This window comes from Uranotaenia lowii, chromosome 1 (genome assembly GCF_029784155.1).
Source record: "Uranotaenia lowii strain MFRU-FL chromosome 1, ASM2978415v1, whole genome shotgun sequence".
Lineage (NCBI taxonomy): Eukaryota > Metazoa > Arthropoda > Insecta > Diptera > Culicidae > Uranotaenia > Uranotaenia lowii.
Genome location: NC_073691.1, coordinates 113324500 through 113339491, shown reverse-complemented (window position 1 = coordinate 113339491; position 14992 = coordinate 113324500). Strand labels below are relative to the sequence as shown.

The following is a 14992-nucleotide window of genomic DNA, read 5'->3' as shown; positions in this document are numbered from 1 at the left end:
AATATAATATAGGCCCTTTTTGAAAACGAATCGTATTTCTTGTCAAAATAACAATATTTTTGTGAAAAAAAAAATTAAAACAAACTGGTTTAAATTTAAGAAGTTTGATTGATTCAAAATTACAAAACGTTTTTGAATTGCAGCAATTCATTTTTTACTAATCAAAATAAAAAGAAATACAGTGGATTTTAATAATCCTGTTTGGTTATTTCATGGATTTTTTTCCATTCATGAATAAAACACTAGAATTTAACTCAGTTTTTATATTCATATCAAATTATTCCACCCTTTTCATTTTTTTGGTTTCCGCGGGACAGCTCTTCCGGCAGCAGCAACCAACCGAAGCCAAAACCAACAATCGAAGCACCAACATCTGCGACCCATTATAAATCAGCCTCATTGGCCCGGATGTTGATTGTTGTGTCTCGAATGCTCCTCTTGACATCTGAAATGGTAGGGGAAAGAAAAGTGAAGTTAGTTATATGAGACTTTTCAGACACTTGAGTAGCACAAAAATGTCTGGCCGATTGTAAGATTTATTCAAACTGGACGGACAGTTGATTATAAACTGCAAACTCACATTATATCACTCGCAGGACACGGACCAGGTACACGGCACGGATGATCGAAGAAATTTTCCCAAGGATCGAACGAGATGCGAAAACAAAATTTTCTTCTTCGGGGTAGCCGTTGCGCGGCTTCTTCCTCCTGCAGAACCGGAACTGGCTTACATATTCCTGTTCAACCAGTCCTTGGATGTTGTTCTAGGGCGATTCGCCATCAGCCGGCGCTTTGACGAAGTCCCCTGAACATTGCAGCACCCTGCGAAGAAAAATAACATAAAAAAGGACAAACTGAAAGAAATTTTACATTTTTTTATGCTACTGGTAAATATAGGCTTACCTAGCCGGGAGACAATTCCGGTTCTCGTCCATTCCGTATACGGTATCCCGGCCATAAAAATCCGGGAAAACAGTTGCGCTGCTGACAACTTGATTGCATTTCATGCACGATTCTGTCAGTTTTTTTCTGTTTTTGTTTGCCACCAATTACACGTTTACCTAATAAAACCAATTTTTGATTCAAAAACAACCCTATTATAAACTTGAAAACAACAATAAAAATATTTTAAAATAAAGAGGCACCCCTCGCCATACACGGTGTATTGGCTTCGACTATATTGTAAAAATAACGAAATCTTGGATTTTGTTTCGGATCGAATTTAAAATCAAAACTACTCATTAAATGTGCATTGATGAAATAAAATTAAATAACAAAACGTTTTGTTCATTCGACTCCCCTTCCTTTTTCTGCGTGAATGAACCACATAAACTGTAGAAGTAAGTGTGACAGATTTCAATTGCAGGCTTAACACTTCACAAATACTAATAATTTGAACAGTTGAACTGTCAGCTAACTGTCATAAATCCACGTTTAAAAAAAAGTCAGGTAGAATAATAATTGACTGGGGTGGCGGCCATTTGTTTTTTTTTCGTTGCAGTTTGAGTGTGTTGGCCAGGGGTGCCAAGTTGAAATATTGTTCAAATGTTTGTTTTATATAGTTTTAAAATTTCTTTTGAATAATTCTTCTAACATTTTTTTTAATTAATGCAGTCATTTTATAAAATAATTATACACTTATTTGAAAAATCTCAGTGTTTTCTCATCAAACACACTCAAAAAAGATGTCAGTGAAATCCCAGATTATAATTCCAATTCCAATTTCTCTACACTAAGGCCGATGTGTAGTGAGAGCGATGCGATGCAAATCAACAAACGTGTCCAATGCGAACTCGAGCGGCGGAATAAGTTGATTTAAGCAATTCACATTTCATTTTCATCATGTAGTTCGCCGCATTGAAACGCACTCGCAGGTTCGCATCGCATCGCACTCATTATGTCATCGGCCTAACGCTTCTAATATAACATTAAGGTAATCGCTTTTGGTTCCGCATATTTCATTTGTACGAATCAAGGCAAATGGAATGTAGAGAGAGTTATTTTTTTTAGTTCAATATAAAAATCGGAATCGTAATGGACCTTCATCGATGGGAATTTTTCTTTCTTATTATATTTGGTATTTATTAAACTTGTTCTTAAACGATAAAAAATTTAATTCAAATTATTTGTTAAAAATTAGCTTAAAATATCATTCTGGAGTCACTGCTTCAGCCATGCTTGTTTTTTTTTTCAAACTGGCAGTATGGCCGCCAGGAAGCCATCATGATATACTCACACTTGCAAGAAAAAATATTACCGAGGTGAACAATCAGTGCTGTACAGGAGGATGGTTCATCTTGATTGAATATCATACAAATGAACCACATAAACTGTAGAAGTAAGTGTGACAGATTTCAATTGCAGGCTTAACACTTCACAAAATACTAATAATTTGAACAGTTGAACTGTCAGCTAACTGTCATAAATCCACGTTTAAAAAAAGTCAGGTAGAATAATAATTGACTGGGTAGGCTGACAAAATGTCACGCGGGATTGGGATTGGGCCTGCTAAAAAGAATAAAGCTTGCTCTTTACTCTTACACAGATTTCCATAAGAATGACAGCTAATCGGAGTGAAATTGGAGTGAAGGCTATTGCTTTCTCTGTTTAACACACGAGAAATCGTATACCGGGATTGCGAGTGCGCCCATCGCCCATTGTAGCAGAGAGAAAATACACCACGTTTGTTTCGGCGGAGAATTCTCTCGATTGACGATAAGGAGAAATGATCCAATTTCGGAACAATAATATTGAGGATGAAAAATCTGGGCAATTTTGAAAAAAAGTCTGGGAAAGGTCTGTGCATAAGGAAGATCACAAATTTGGTACTAAACAAGAAATTTTACGATGCGTGTGAGCGGGGGGGGGGGGGGGGTGTGATGCTTTGCTATGGGTTATTTTAAGTTGAGAACTATATAACAAATACTGTTTCCTACCACGTACCATGCCGACCTTATTTAAAAAAAAATGTGTTTATTGATAATTTGATAATGGACAATGGATACAACCGAGATTTCAGTCTAATCTGGCACTTACGGATCAAATCCGATACACGAATATTGATTTCATCACTCAATTTTGAAAGTCTGGAAATCTGGGCACTCACAGCTAAAATCTGGGCTAAATCTGTGTCTGACCAATATCTGGAAGAAGGGTCAAAAGTCTTGGTTTTACAGACAAATCTGGGCACCTGGCAACCCAGGGATCAAGTTGTTTTATGAGTTTTCAGTGAAAACTCATAAAATGAGATTCTACCGAGAACTTGGATTATGGTTATTTTTCAACCGTTTGTTGAAACAGAAAAAACGGTTATAAAATAACCGTTTTCCTACAAAATCAAGCAGGTTTCGTTTCATTGCAGTAAAATGAAAGATTTCCGAATTTAATACAAAAACTCAAGGCTAAAGTAGATATGCCGTTAGACGTGAATAGTTTTTTTATTGTATTTAGTTAAAAGCTATAACATAAATCATTTCTCCTTAACGAAAACTTAGATAGGAAACTTGTAGATATTTTAAACAAGCCAAGTTGCGTGCCTGCATGAAATTATTACTACTATTCTCCAGTTCCAGAGTCCGGAAGGCTGGACAACATGCTGGGGTTAACGGAGCATTGAGAATGAAACAAGTGGAAACTCGACTCGGAACCGACATCGCATGATCCCTATAGCCATTTGGTGGAATTCAATGGGGCAAAATGAAAAATGTCCACTATGTTTTGTCTAGAGCTCGGTTTTTAAAGACGGTTCCTTGGAGCCCGGGACATGTTGGAGCCCCGCTTGCAGAACTATTTTTATCCACAATTCTAACTATAATATGCAGTCACTTGTTAAAAACTTTCCTTAATAAATTTTGGCCTGAATAACAATCTTTCCGATCAAATAAATAGCATTTGCGTAGTTGTGATAGTTTTGTTTATTTTTTCTGGAATAATAAAAAAAATTACTGAATTACGTGTTAAAATCAGTGTTTTGAAAATGTCTACCTGCTCCGTGGTCCGGAAGGTTATTGGAATCAACAACTCACTCATTGTTGATTGCGGATATGCTTGGGAAAGATGAAACATCTTATCGTCGATCGGCTCACCGTTCTCTTGTTACTTGGTGCGATCTCAGGACGTCGCTTCCACCATGAAGTCCGACTGTTTCCTCCAATCGCCGGAATTGTCCAAGGGATTGTTATCATCCCGAATAGCAAAGACCATGGTATTAAGATAACTGAACAATGATTTTCAATTTAACAATCAATTTCATCGTAGTTTCTTAATATCTTTCAACCACATTTAATTATGAAATCACCATAATTTTCAAAGTCACCGTGAAGTATATCTTCAATCCAAAATATTTCATAGTTGCCGAAAATGACAGAAGTACGGTTCCACAATAATTTTCTTGTGATTATTATTGTTACTGTATACTTCATGGTAAAATTAAAATCCAAACCAAAATGAACATTGTCAAAATTTTGCATTGTTTGCGTATTTACAATTTTTCGTGTAGAGATTTATTTTGACTCCGCGCCCGCGCCATTTTTTAAAGTAACAAAAACTTGATTAATTCAGTGCCAGTGCTATCGTGTATCAAACCGGAAGGATTAACGTTATTATCCATCCTCTCGCGGAAGATCCAACTCCCACTTGGAAGGAACTTTCTAAATCCCAGCATGTCATCAGAATCGATGCAAAGCCTCCAACTAGGAATGTCCCCGCCAACAAGATCCGGGTTGTTTGATGTCGGATACACACTCGCTAACCAACCAGTTTGACATTCCGGATGGAGATATCTTTGTGCGGAAAGTTGCGGTCTTCGATTTCAACAATAAGCTAGGTAAAAACTTTGCATTTCGAACCCAAATGATGATTCTAACCAAATTTATTTATTTTTAGAAAAACTTCCGCATAAACACAAAATTGCGAAAACACACAGCGAAAAATCATGAACTTTTAAGCTTCGATCACACCTTCATGTACCCTTTGAAAATGCCACCGGAGGATGCTGCTCTATCATTCTTGACGAAATACCAACACTTGGTAATTCGAAGGTTTGTAAAGTCTTATTCATACCTTTCCTTCAATCTCAATAAATGATTAAATATGGATGTTTCATTCCTAATTTTTATTTATTTCAGGAGAGCCTAACGGAGGTCTTGAAAACGTAAAATATTCAACAGCACAACTGCACCTACCTGCAGGATAATTGCATTGAGTTGTGTATAGTCTTAAACTTGGCAACCGGAGTTTTGCAAGTGGGCCTTCAATGTGAAGCGCGGCAAAGATGATTGCCTAGAAAAGTGGGAGAACACTTTAGAAAAGAGATGGAGATCTTCGGAAGTACGCGCCGGGTGTGCTGAGTTGCTAACAACAGATCAGCAACGAGTCAAACCACGGTATCACGTATTTGGACATGTTCATGAAGGCTACGGGATAAATTCCGATGGTAAGATTATTTTTATTAACGCTACTTGTGAGATCAACTATTTAACTAACAACCATCCGATCGTATTTGATGTTACTTGTAACCGTTCGTTACCTATCCGAAATGTGTCTTCGACACATTGACAAATTATGACCTAAATGCTGACTTAGAAATGTCAAAGCCATTGACACTCACACGGGCTCTCAGGGATTCCTCCCTTTACACCGAATTCCTGAACCAAGCACGCAGCCACTTCTCTCGCGAGAGATGCTCATGGGCGTCGGATGATCTCCTGTGTCACCGCGAGGAAGTGTTATTACCCGGAGAGCGGTACATCCGCGTAAATTTACCGTTGTATGTGTGTCGGTCGAAAGTCTCTTAACGTTCTTCAGAAAACGGTTTTGCATTGCCGTTCTTTCTGTCTGGGACCGTTCTGGAGAACGGAAGTGCGCGTCGTGTAAAGTACGTTGTGATTGTAAAAAAAACATGTGGTGTAAGAGTTTTAAAATTTATCCTAAAATATTTACAGATTAAAAATTGAAAACAACAGAAAAGTTAAAACATTGATCGACAAAGTTACAAAGTGATCAATCTCAAACACAAATAGTACGGTTAGTGAAAAGAAAATGTACAATAACAACAAGGATAAAACTTAATTTATATTTTATGTGTTAAAATTATATTCATTTGTACAGTTTACTATATAAAAAGTCTTGAACAAACGAAAAAAAAAGTCTGTTAAAAAAGGACGTGACAAAAGACAATACAAAAAAAGGTAAATTTTTATGGTACAAAACAAATATTGTAAAACACGTGCAAGCTATGATGTCACAAAAATCATAACACCTTTGGCAGGTCCAAAAGGGCCTTTTTTGTTATATTTGGCTTTTCGACCAGAACACGGCGCCTCTGAATTCCTAATCCAGACAGAAAAGGCAACTACATCCGGTCCGACGGTAAAAGGTTTACCGACGAAAAGTATCCTCGGAAATTGACGGTTAACCTCCACTCCAACTGCCGTTCGTGGGCTCTTCCGGGACGCCGGAATAGAGCCTGTGATAAATCGACTTCTTCGCATCGCATCGTAGACGGTTCATCGTAGGTCTCCGAAATGGTAGCCAAAATCTGCCGTACATCGGTATCTGCGGCCTTGAATTACGCCGCTATGCACACAAAATATTCAGACTAACCGCAAGTATAAGAAAAATCATGTGACGTCAATAGGGAAAACTATGTACATATGAATAAAACCCCTTTAGATATGTTGTTAACTTGAACCCATTCTGTGTATATTTGGTAAATTTAATCCGTTTACATCACTTTTGTTCGTGATTACGCTAGTGGTCAAAAGGGCCCACCCACACTCTTCGCTCCAAAGTTGGTCCCTTTCAGATCTTTGCTTTTTTAAATAGTAACAGTTCGACCCGGTTGGTAACATGCGAGGTAACACTCGATGTGACTATGGTCAATTATCCCGCATCATAGGCATCCCTAATGGAGTTTCCCCGAATATCGGAAGACTCCGGAGGAAGTAGCTCGTGCTATCCATCCATGACGACCCTGAGTTCCACCAATTCCACCCACAAATCTCAAAATATACAAACCACCCACCCGCTGAGCAACCGCGAGTTACAATTTGGCGCCCGCATAAAAAGTAAACATCAGCACGACAAGATTTCCTCAAGTTCCCCGAGGAGGGACGAAAAAACAGTGCCGTTTTATGTTTAAATCGTTCTTCAAACGATCGTTTAGATTGGAAACTTATCTCCTATTTTTCATTTCAGAAGCAACACTGCAGGTGATTCTAGAACTGCCGTGGAAAAACCACAAAGTAGTGGTCCAGCGATTCTGGGAAATCTATGTTTTCAAGCCAAAATTTTAACAAATGGATTAACGAACATCTTATAAGAAAACGGAATCATTAACATCAAGAATAGCTTGCTTTTTGGTCGAGGCTGAAAGTATCTGGAAGTAGCCTATCCGGAAGAGGACTAGAGTGAATCAGGCCGGTTGCAATTGGCAATTCGAGACCCGATTACTCTTCGTCTCTCATTGTTAAGTGGCACTTTATAAGTACATCTGCTCGAAGCTAATATGAGCGAGTTTTCGAACAACAACGGCTAAAACAACCGAAAACCAAAAATACTAAAATGAACGTGTGTAGGATAGAAACTGAAAAGGTAGAAGGTAATCCCGTAGAAGGCGCGTGTCGCGTTATCCCTGAGATAGAGGAGTGTAAAGTTCCTTCACGTCGCGTCCGTCGAAATCCATCGCGTAAAAATTTAGGTGATTCGAAAAATTACAAATTGATTCGTAGGCTTTTCCCGCGTGAAAAGAATTTTCCCAGAGCAACGACTCCTCTTAATAGTTCGGTTAGCTATAGTGAATTACAATCGATTTCGGACTACAGCCAACGCCGCGAAGGGGATAGAAATGACGAATCCCAACGTTCGAGCGATGTTCGAGTTATTTTCAAAAACAAATTTTCCACCCACGTTAACAAGAAAATACCCGAGTTTGCTGCATTCCGACGCGAAGAAAAATACACTGCAAACTTCGAGATTCCGTCTCGAGATAAATTCCGGTTAGCTTTCGCCCATTATTGTGGTTATGATGAGACTTATGTCGGAATCCAACACGGAAAATTTACCTCCCGAAAACAGATAACCCGCGAAACGAAAAACTATTTTTCCTGCCCCGAAATCAGTCATGCTAGCTACTCGCGCGCGATAGCTAGAAACCCTCGTTTGATGGAAATATTTCGAAATTTTGAGATGGAACACCGAAACAACTTCAAAAGTTTAACCGCGACCCGCTTTCAATATCGAAAGTTCATACTAGTTTTCGTATTTTAGGAGCCGGAAAAGCGCGATAATCTTTTAGGAAAAGAAGCCTACCGCTGTTGACTATGCTTTTGTAGCCGGGTGTTTTCACAACATCAAATTGAAATCTATCGAATGTAAAAATTAAAATTTGTTTGGCATGAGTAGTAAATTAAACCCTATCTCGTCCTAACTTTTCAGTTCATTTGGTCCTTGAAACCAAACAGAACTAAACACCGATTAAGACTTTTATAAATTATGTAAATTAAACGAGCAAATAACGAAACATTGATAATTCTTTTGACAAGATCATGATATCCTTTGACACCTCCTCAAGAACATTAAATAGACTTAAAGATGAGCCGTTTACAAATCATGAATGAATATGAATACCTGAATAATTCCCGGATCTTCATTACTCCGATCGGGATATTGAGTGTGATAGCTACTCCTAGTAGAAAATCATTGAATCTTCGCCTTTCTCGTTTTATGCTGAAAGAGCTAACGGTTCACATAATATCTAACAAATCCTCCTGAAAAAATCAGGCGGATCCAGAACGAAATGTGAAGAATAGTTCAAGATTTTGAAGGAATTTCGGATTCCAGTGAACTAATTCATAGTTGAATAAAAGTAGAATTCATTCACGTCGACTAAAAATATAAAAACAACAAACATTATAACGAAAAACATAAAAATTACGAGCTTACACCTCCCTATGGGTGGCGAAGTCGTTAGAACGGTCCTTTAATGGTTTCTGTCTTTTTCACCAGTCCATGGCCGCTGATGAGTGTCATCGGTGCCCTATCCGTGGCTGACTCGAAACCTGAAAATAGAAAAAAAAAAAGCCAGAATCAATATAAGTATCGGTCCAATAGTTGAACGATACATAAAACTTACCCTTAAGATTATCTGCTGTTTATTTTCTTCCACTTCAACTGCTTAGTTCAGTCCAGGTGTGAAATCTAGAAAAAAAAAACACAGAAAAAAAAATCACTTTAACAGCTCTGATGAAAAGCTGATTTTCGGATGTGTTTTAGCGGAAGGCTAACACAATCAAAACGATACTTACCTGGTGATTTTTGGGGAAGCAATTTCGGCCTTTCCGGATTTTTCCTCACCGCAGTTTTAGCTGAAACCGACAAGAGAAATAAAAACATTAGAAGGAAACTGAAATCTGCAAATTGAGCTCTAGAGGATCAATGTTGCGAAAATAAGCTTGAAAACTTACCTTGAAAATGCACCAACTTTGAACACCGGTGATAATTAAATGAAAAAATAAATACAAAACTTTGAATCCATGGATTGCAATTAATAAACAAACATTGTTTACATTTTATGTTGACGTTTCCCGTGAGTGGTCGTCACCAAAAGAGATACTACAGTGAGTTACACTGAGTTACACGATGCTGTTCCGATCACTTGATGATTGCGAAATAGGCAGTGCGTGAGTATTATAGACTTAAAAGTCGAATTTTAATTTTGATAATTCAAAATGAAAAAAATTACTAATAGAATTGTGTTGCATTCATCTCTCTAGCAATAAAATGAATGACGTTTCATTCATTTTCAGAAGGGACGATGGGGTAATGTAACCGTTCGTTACCTATCCGAAATGTGTCTTCGACACATTGACAAATTATGACCTAAATGCTGACTTAGAAATGTCAAAGCCATTGACACTCACACGGGCTCTCAGGGATTCCTCCCTTTACACCGAATTCCTGAACCAAGCACGCAGCCACTTCTCTCGCGAGAGATGCTCATGGGCGTCGGATGATCTCCTGTGTCACCGCGAGGAAGTGTTATTACCCGGAGAGCGGTACATCCGCGTAAATTTACCGTTGTATGTGTGTCGGTCGAAAGTCTCTTAACGTTCTTCAGAAAACGGTTTTGCATTGCCGTTCTTTCTGTCTGGGACCGTTCTGGAGAACGGAAGTGCGCGTCGTGTAAAGTACGTTGTGATTGTAAAAAAAACATGTGGTGTAAGAGTTTTAAAATTTATCCTAAAATATTTACAGATTAAAAATTGAAAACAACAGAAAAGTTAAAACATTGATCGACAAAGTTACAAAGTGATCAATCTCAAACACAAATAGTACGGTTAGTGAAAAGAAAATGTACAATAACAACAAGGATAAAACTTAATTTATATTTTATGTGTTAAAATTATATTCATTTGTACAGTTTACTATATAAAAAGTCTTGAACAAACGAAAAAAAAAGTCTGTTAAAAAAGGACGTGACAAAAGACAATACAAAAAAAGGTAAATTTTTATGGTACAAAACAAATATTGTAAAACACGTGCAAGCTATGATGTCACAAAAATCATAACACCTTTGGCAGGTCCAAAAGGGCCTTTTTTGTTATATTTGGCTTTTCGACCAGAACACGGCGCCTCTGAATTCCTAATCCAGACAGAAAAGGCAACTACATCCGGTCCGACGGTAAAAGGTTTACCGACGAAAAGTATCCTCGGAAATTGACGGTTAACCTCCACTCCAACTGCCGTTCGTGGGCTCTTCCGGGACGCCGGAATAGAGCCTGTGATAAATCGACTTCTTCGCATCGCATCGTAGACGGTTCATCGTAGGTCTCCGAAATGGTAGCCAAAATCTGCCGTACATCGGTATCTGCGGCCTTGAATTACGCCGCTATGCACACAAAATATTCAGACTAACCGCAAGTATAAGAAAAATCATGTGACGTCAATAGGGAAAACTATGTACATATGAATAAAACCCCTTTAGATATGTTGTTAACTTGAACCCATTCTGTGTATATTTGGTAAATTTAATCCGTTTACATCACTTTTGTTCGTGATTACGCTAGTGGTCAAAAGGGCCCACCCACACTCTTCGCTCCAAAGTTGGTCCCTTTCAGATCTTTGCTTTTTTAAATAGTAACAGTTCGACCCGGTTGGTAACATGCGAGGTAACACTCGATGTGACTATGGTCAATTATCCCGCATCATAGGCATCCCTAATGGAGTTTCCCCGAATATCGGAAGACTCCGGAGGAAGTAGCTCGTGCTATCCATCCATGACGACCCTGAGTTCCACCAATTCCACCCACAAATCTCAAAATATACAAACCACCCACCCGCTGAGCAACCGCGAGTTACATACTCTACCAAAAGGTAAATTTCCAGTTAGAAAAGATTAGGATGTTTTTCGATGCCTCTTGCATCGAATACATGTATATTTTTCACAAAACATTTCAAAAGTTTTGTCGCTTGGATTGCGACAAAATTATCTTTTCTTATTTAATTTTTGGCATTTCGGCGAGTTGTGAAAATTCATGGTAGAATATTTAGAAAGAACATGAAAGTATTATAGGTGGAAAGATCAAAGCTAGAGCGCTTTGGGTAGAAGAAATTGAATAGTTGGTGAAAATGTGAGCAGGGCTTTTGTTTTGTGAACAGCTTTTGAACTACTTGCGTGATTCTTTGCCGCGCGCCGTTTCAATGTTGATAGGAAGCTTCCTATCAACATTGAAACGGCGCGCGGCAAAGAATCACGCAAGTAGTTCAAAAGCTGTTCACAAAACAAAAGCCCTGCTCACATTTTCACCAACTATTCAATTTCTTCTACCCAAAGCGCTCTAGCTTTGATCTTTCCACCTATAATACTTTCATGTTCTTTCTAAATATTCTACCTTGAATTTTCACAACTCGCCGAAATGCCAAAAATTAAATAAGAAAAGATAATTTTGTCGCAATCCAAGCGACAAAACTTTTGAAATGTTTTGTGAAAAATATACATGTATTCGATGCAAGAGGCATCGAAAAACATCCTAATCTTTTCTAATTGGAAATTTACCTTTTGGTAGAGTAACATCAAATACGATCGGATGGTTGTTAGTTAAATAGTTGATCTCACAAGTAGCGTTAATAAAAATAATCTTACCATCGGAATTTATCCCGTAGCCTTCATGAACATGTCCAAATACGTGATACCGTGGTTTGACTCGTTGCTGATCTGTTGTTAGCAACTCAACACACCCGGCGCGTACTTCCGAAGATCTCCATCTCTTTTCTAAAGTGTTCTCCCACTTTTCTAGGCAATCATCTTTGCCGCGCTTCACATTGAAGGCCCACTTGCAAAACTCCGGTTGCCAAGTTTAAGACTATACACAACTCAATGCAATTATCCTGCAGGTAGGTGCAGTTGTGCTGTTGAATATTTTACGTTTTCAAGACCTCCGTTAGGCTCTCCTGAAATAAATAAAAATTAGGAATGAAACATCCATATTTAATCATTTATTGAGATTGAAGGAAAGGTATGAATAAGACTTTACAAACCTTCGAATTACCAAGTGTTGGTATTTCGTCAAGAATGATAGAACCAGTTTTCTTGCAGCATCCTCCGGTGGCATTTGCAAAGGGTACATGAAGGTGTGATCGAAGCTTAAAAGTTCATGATTTTTCGCTGTGTGTTTTCGCAATTTTGTGTTTATGCGGAAGTTTTTCTAAAAATAAATAAATTTGGTTAGAATCATCATTTGGGTTCGAAATGCAAAGTTTTTACCTAGCTTATTGTTGAAATCGAAGACCGCAACTTTCCGCACAAAGATATCTCCATCCGGAATGTCAAACTGGTTGGTTAGCGAGTGTGTATCCGACATCAAACAACCCGGATCTTGTTGGCGGGGACATTCCTAGTTGGAGGCTTTGCATCGATTCTGATGACATGCTGGGATTTAGAAAGTTCCTTCCAAGTGGGAGTTGGATCTTCCGCGAGAGGATGGATAATAACGTTAATCCTTCCGGTTTGATACACGATAGCACTGGCACTGAATTAATCAAGTTTTTGTTACTTTAAAAAATGGCGCGGGCGCGGAGTCAAAATAAATCTCTACACGAAAAATTGTAAATACGCAAACAATGCAAAATTTTGACAATGTTCATTTTGGTTTGGATTTTAATTTTACCATGAAGTATACAGTAACAATAATAATCACAAGAAAATTATTGTGGAACCGTACTTCTGTCATTTTCGGCAACTATGAAATATTTTGGATTGAAGATATACTTCACGGTGACTTTGAAAATTATGGTGATTTCATAATTAAATGTGGTTGAAAGATATTAAGAAACTACGATGAAATTGATTGTTAAATTGAAAATCATTGTTCAGTTATCTTAATACCATGGTCTTTGCTATTCGGGTTTTGTTTGTACTGGAATTTTCAACCATTCCCGCTTAATAATTATTCTACTAGGGCTACTAGAATTCTAGTAGCCTTTCTAGTAGAATTCTAGTAGAATTTCTCTATGCAGCCAAGTAGAAAATGGCCCAGCCGATTCTACTTGAAATGAATTTTACCGCTTCAAAATGACTACATGACACATACATACAAACATCTGTTGTGTGGGTATGTGCATGAGTATTGGTAAACGCGAGATACCCGGCAGCCATGTTTTAATTTTTCAGATATTTTATTGCCCAGTTTCAGAAAATTTTCGGATATATCTTAAAATCAAAGGTATCCCAAGCAACCAGAATTCCCTTAAAAAGGTTCCATAGAAGCTTAATCAGCTCTCGTTTGTGTCTGAAGAGAATGCTAATCAGCCCAAAATTTAAGTTCTTAAAGCTACTTTCAAGTTCGTTTAGGTGGCTGTAGAGAACGCTATTCAGCTTCTAAGAGAATGTCAAGCAACTTCTACGCGCCGAAAAAAAAAATCCGACTGACAGATTGCTCTGACAACCACATGTCAGATTGCTAGGTTGCCGGTCTATCATATTTTATCTCATTGATTTTAATTATATTGTTTTGATTACAAAAGCTGGAGCTGGCGTGTAGCCTAGAGAATTGAACCGCTGCTCTCTAGGTTGTAATGAAACTCACCAGCCTCTCGACCAATCCAGCAATAGCTAATTGCCACTGTAATAATAAGTATTTAAACTTAATGTCATTTGAGATGATTGAGTGGGTTGGTCAATAGAAGGTACCTTATTTCGTTCAAAGGACTTTCAGTACACAATATGAATCATAACACAAATTCGCATCATCAAAAATTTATTCGAATATCTTATTTAACATTTATAAGAAAAATTCGATAAAATCTTGAATTCCATTTGTAAATATCAGTACAGATATAAACAAAACAAATACCATGACAAGAAATTGACAGACATTTTTGACATGTCGCTTAGAATTCCCATATAGGTTCTTTAAAACACCTTCAAGTACCTTAATGGTGCGCTTTAGAATGTTAAGCGAACGTTATCGACCTTCTTGAAAAACATTTTTGACATGTCGCTTAGAATTCCCATATAGGTTCTTTGAAACACCTTCAAGTATCTTAATGGTGCGCTTTAGAATGTTACGCGAACGTTATCGACCTTCTTGAAAGAAGTTCCATTAAAAGCGCTTAGAAGTTCCGTTATCGATAGTTTAACCTTTCAAAGGGCGATGGAAGTTCCTGAGTAACTTTTACGCGACAAGAGTCACCTGAAGTTCCCGTAATACATTTTTTCAGCCAAATGTGAACTTCGGAGTTCGGAGTTAAGTAAAAACGCGACTTTTGGTTGCTTGGGCAGTGTCTGCATATAAAGGTTTTAACAGTTTTAAACAGTAACATAACTTAACGCCATATTCAACAGACCGTCGTTTTGAAATTCAAGATAAGTGTAATGTTTTTTATGGTTTCTGGTATCATTTTCAAAACGTTTTTTTACACTATCTCCAATCGTTTTATTACTACTACAGGAACTGTTTTGTTACAATATTTTCGTATTCGGGTGCTTACACGC

General features: G+C 37.8%; 2 pseudogenes; one reads left to right on the top strand and one right to left on the bottom strand.

Annotated features, from left to right (window-relative positions):
- Window positions 1-258: 258 nt before the first annotated feature.
- On the bottom strand, window positions 259-13654 carry LOC129737824 (metallophosphoesterase domain-containing protein 1-like; annotated as a pseudogene).
- Window positions 4130-5556, top strand: LOC129737825 (metallophosphoesterase domain-containing protein 1-like; annotated as a pseudogene).
- Window positions 13655-14992: the final 1338 nt, after the last annotated feature.